This window comes from Dipodomys spectabilis, unplaced genomic scaffold (genome assembly GCF_019054845.1).
Source record: "Dipodomys spectabilis isolate Male_0828 unplaced genomic scaffold, ASM1905484v1 ptg000622l, whole genome shotgun sequence".
Lineage (NCBI taxonomy): Eukaryota > Metazoa > Chordata > Mammalia > Rodentia > Heteromyidae > Dipodomys > Dipodomys spectabilis.
The window spans coordinates 459535-465079 of record NW_024871299.1 but is presented as its reverse complement, the minus strand read 5'-3'; positions in this window follow the sequence as shown (position 1 = coordinate 465079).

Here is a 5545-nt window from a genome sequence, read left to right as displayed (position 1 = left end):
AAGATTTAATTGGGGAACTGCTGTTATCAAAATCCAAGAGTCCAAGGTTGGATTAATGTATGACCATAGGCTTCCATTGCACCAGAACATAGTAGGAGAAGGGGTGTGACATCAAGATGCCTGAAGCATTTTGTCATATTCTGCAAGTTGAGTTGGTTGGTAAAATTAAATTGCTACAATCAGGGACATTACAATAGCAGAAGTAAGAAAACTGTCCCCTTGTCTCTTTGATTCTAAACTGCCAGTGGTAGTTAACAGCATTTAGAGCACAGAAGCATAAATCAAAAATTATGATGAGATAAGTCTTAGCTTGAGAGGCTTCTCAGTGTCCTTATACACCATCCATTTGTCTCTTCTGGTAGCCGGGCCACCTTAAGTGGTGAAGCGTGGATCCAGGACCAGATTTCATTCACCTTGACAGTGGTTGGAGCTGTTAGGATAGCAGTATAAGGTCCTTTCCACTGAGGAGAGATAGTTTGTTTTTGATGTCATATGACCCAAACAGTGTCTCATGGTCAGTAATTATGGCCAACTACAGGGGCTGCCTGCAGGAGTGCCTGAAATTGGGAATGGAGTTCCTGTTGAACAGTCTGCAGTGCCTGTAAAGACTGGAGCAGTCATCTATGTCAACATTGCAGTTTTTAAGCGAGGACACAAGAAGGATGATGGTCTGCCAAACATCATTTCACAGGGCATAAACCCTTTGGAATAGAGAATGCAATGGGAGCGCAAAAGGGCAAAGGGAAGGAGTCATTCAGTCCTGGTAAATTTAAGAGAATCCCCTCTCACAATGAGTCTACCTGGCTGCTCTAATTAGCTAAACCAGCATCTAGATTGAAGTGAGCATATCCTTCCTCCCTACCATACAGATAAACATAAAAAATAGTTCCACATCAGTTCACCCATCCTGACTCTATGTATATGAAAGCTAGCTTAATTTCATACCAACTTACTCATAAGCTTCATTTTTAAGACATACTCCTACCATTTATTACATACTTAAACTTTCTGGGGTTTGTCTTCTTCCCCTTTTCACTGTGACAAACATTTTAAGACAATCCTTATTTTTATATCCTTTTTTTTTTTTTTAATCCAGAGGAGATTTTTTTTTTCAATTCCTTTCTAAGGCTTTATTTACTACACTCTTTCTTTCCCTGAGTTTCTTTGTGGCTTTTGGGCCCATTTTGTTTCTTTGGCTTGAGGAACCAGATTACCAGAACTGCCTCAAGGCATCCCTTGGGTGGAGAATTTTGTTAGATTTTTATTTCCAATAGCTGGGGTGAGTTTCATTCCTCTTACTACCTCCATTGATAAAGATCTCTCCTTTATAGCCATTGTTGGAAGCGGCCTTTTACCACACCCGAACCAAGCAAGGCTTTGATTGTAGAGTGGATTTCTAGTTTCCTAATCCTTGAAGTGCCTGAGGCAAGCCAGTGATATCATCCTTGCCCTCAATATCTACTGTGGGAATAGAGAAGAGTTAGTGGATATCACTGAAATAATATGCCACAGACTCAGTTTCAGCAGATCCAAAGCAGCTTTCCACTGGGAAGCAGTCAGAGGTGATGGAGTCAGGCAGGAGTCCAGTCCACTGTCACTATGGTCAACATGGTCAGGATGACAACATAGATTTCCATCCATATGACTATCAGGCCGTCCTTGAACTTTATCCAGAAGGGTGGGTAGAAGCAGCAGCAGGGTCCCTCACCGGCTCAACAGGATTATCACACATTTTTCTGGGCTGCAAATTTCTACTAAGCCTGCTTAAAGATATGTGGCATAGGTTGATAGGCGTGTGTCCAGCTGGTTTTTAAGGCAACATTTGAGGCAGTGGCCCAGGACAATTGACCAGGGTGACAACTTTTATTAATTAGATAGTTCTTTTAATAAGGCTTGTAACCATTTCCAAAATGTGCAGTCTCCACGCTTATACAATGTTAGCACTATGTCCCATGCCTCTTCCTTTTCAGGTAAGGAAAAAATTATTTCCAACCCCTTTTTGTGGCTATCAGTACTTTAATACAAGAACACATACACAAAGACATTAGAGAGGGATATGATACAATTCAAATAACATCTGGAGCTTGATAATATTGCGCAAATGTGAATGTCTTAGAATCAGTAAATGAGAGTGGTTATATAAGATGTTAATAGTATGTTCATAGTAAAAAAGCAGTGAAGAAGTATGTGGGAACTCTCACTACTCTTTGCAACTCTTCTTTGAGTTTAAAATAATTTCAAAACAAGAAGGCTTTCAAGACAAGATATGGCTTAAGTATATCCATCCCATTTTTTTGGTTTTGTTTTTGAGAAAAGTGTTAAATCTTTGAAGAAGAAGCATTCACCCAAAGGGAGACAAAACATTCAAATCCAACTATGACTCCCTAACCTGTGGCATATATCTCTGAATTTTTTATTTCCCTATAACTTCTCAAAGTTCAAGATAGTTCTCAATTTGACACTTCGAGATTTGACTCATGGAGGTAGTTGGCACCAAAGGTGAGCATGTAAGAAGCAACATTAGCCAGGCACCAGTGGTTCACACCTGTAAACCTAGCTACTGAGGAGGCTGATCTGAGGATCACAATTCAAAACCAGCATGGGCAGGAAACTCCCTGCGATTCTTTTTTATTTTGGGGTGGGGGTCGTGTCGTGGGGCCTGAATTCTGGGCCTGGGTGCTGTCCCTCATATCTTCAGCTCAAGGATAGCACTCTACCACTTGAGCCACAGCGCCACTTCTGGATTTTTTTCTGCTTATGTGGTGCTGAAGAATCAAACCCAGGGCCTCAAGCATGCAAGGACAGCTCTCTACCACTGAGCCACCTTCCCAGCCCTCCCTTCGATTCTTATCTCCAAATAATCACCAGAAAACCAAATAGAGTTCTCGCCCTCAGCTGAAGAGCACAGGGACAGCGCCAATCCCAAAGTTCAAGCCTTACTACCACCAAAAAAAGAGAGAAACAACATTAAAGCTGTTTGTTTTTTGGGCTTTGTGTATAAGCTACACATTCCTCAATTGTGAAATCAAACAGTTTGGCATAATCTCCACTTATTTATGATGCATTCGGCTTTGCAGCAATAAATAAGCCCCATGATGAAAGTGCCTCATTCTGTTCACAGCTTTGTACCCAGTATTCAGGACAACACTTGATATTCACTGAAAAGAAAAGAGGCCATTATAATAAGAGATAATGCCTCGATAAAAGACATAAGGTCTGGGGATATCAACTTTCCACCACCCCCCTACCTCGAGAGCCCTCAAACAAGCCCAGATGAGCTGGTTTCTAAGATGATGTCTAGGTCCAATAGGCACTTTGGGCAGGTGACCTCTCTCCTGGGGACAAAGCAGCCAAAGTTTTGCGAAACTATTGCTGGAAACTTATTTTGGATCTCTTGGGGCAAAAGAACACTGAGAATTGCTTTAATGTGCTGATGTTTTCATCATTTTCTTGGTACTTCAAAGACATAATAGTCGAGAAGCCAGCAGCAGCAGCTAGCTCTGCTCAAAGCTTCAGGGTAATCCGTTTGTATGACACTTCTAGCTCCACTAGGATTAAGGTGCACTCCCATCCATAGATGGTGAATTTGCCAACACAATGCTACAAATGACCAGACTTCGTTTCTTTAGACAGCCTAAGAAGTTTGTGTGTAAGTAATAGGTAGCTACCTCTTACTGTCCCCTCCAATGTCCCTGGAAACATCAGCTTTTGATGTCACATTGGCAATATAGGAATTGTCTACATGACCAAGGGTGGAGCCACAAAGAGGGCACTCCAGCCCAGGAATGCTAGCTAGTGAATTGAGAGGCCTCATGGAGGGAAGACCATATTCCAAGCAATTTCCAATCTATGACTCTTTCTCTAAGCTCTTTAGGGAGGTCTTCCATTTCACTGTTGTCTTTTTCATTCATTCCATATTAGCTGCAGCTCTGAGTACCCAGTCAAAATCCTGGCAGATGGGATTGGGCAGAAACCTGAGTTATTGCCCAAAGAGGTATTATGTCTCATTCTCCCTGGAGACAGAATGCATCTTCCAAGAAAGCTTGCTCAGCCTCTTGGAGAGGAGCACACATGAGCTGAATCCTGACAACAGGAGGAAGAAAACTTCAGAGGAGGTTTCAGGAGCCAGGGGGCAGAAAAGTCTTTTTTGTTTGTTTGTTTTATTATTAATAAGTTTTATTGTTAAAATATTGTACAGAGGGGTTACAATTACATGAGCAAGTAATGAGTACATTTCTTATTAAGCATTGGTGCCTCCTTTTTTTCCCCTTACCATCCCTACCAGCCCAACCCCCCCCCCCCCCCCGCTGAAAAGTCTTTACGTTACAAGGGACAGTCACTTCCATAGGAAGTGTCTAAAGACTAGAAGTACCCGTGGACAGTGTCAGCTGGCAAAGGCAGACTCAACCATCAGTTGATTTCATTCAGGCATAACATCCCAGTACTTGTAATATTCAGTTGTTGAAACTCAGGGGTTTGAGGACAACACAGGACTTACATCCAAGTTCACTGTAGAAAAAGCAACTGAAATGTGCTCTTTCCTAAGGTTGTAAACAAGTAGCCTTATTCAAACAGCAAACAATAAAACCAGATTACATTAAGTCAGGAAGCAGGTGCAGGTAGTTCTCTTTTTTTATTTCTTTTCTTTTAAAATTTATGTGTTGTCATGCGTATTTGTGTACATGCACAACAGACCTGGGCCTGTACATGGTCCCTGAACTTTATTACTTAATGCTAGCGTGTTCTGTCACTTGAACCACTGCTCAACTCCTAGTAGTTAATTGAAGGTAAGGTTCTCGTGGGCTTCACTCTTACTAAGCTGACTTTGACCCATGATCCTCAGATCTCAGACTCCTTAGTTGCTAGGAATACAGGCTTGAGCTATTGGAATCCAGAGGTTCTTTAACTGCCAGAAATGGGATTGATAGATGACTAGTTCCAAGGTAATGATGAGATTATGCATGTCTGGGTAGAAGGTGAGAAAAGGGAGAAAGGATGTAAAAAGATTGGAGCTAGAACATGGCAGGGAGATGCCTCATGTGGTGAAGGCTTCGGTAGGGTCTAGTGGGATGAAATCACAGGCTTTGAGACTGTCAGTTTTGGCTGCCTCCATCTTGAAACCATGGACAGAATGGGTAAGCTTTCTAGGGCTAGAAACCCTTTGGGTGATGACACAAACCATAGGAGATGTATAAGATAAGAAGTCACCCAGGGGTGGCTCACACTTGTAATCCTAGCTACTTGGAAGGATGAGATCTGAGGATTGTGTTTCAAAGCCACCCTGGGCAGGAAAGTTCATTGCCTCTTATATTTAATTAACCAGCAAAAAATTGGAAGCAGAAGTGTGGCTAAAATGGGAGGCTGACAACCTTGAACAAAAACAGCTAAGGAAGAGCATGAGGCTTTCAGTTCAAACTCCAGTACTGGTACACAAAATAGAGCATAGATAGACAGACAGAGAGATTAGATAGATAGATAGATAGATAGATAGATAGATAGATAGATAGATAGATAGATAGATAGATAGATAGATAGATAGATAGAT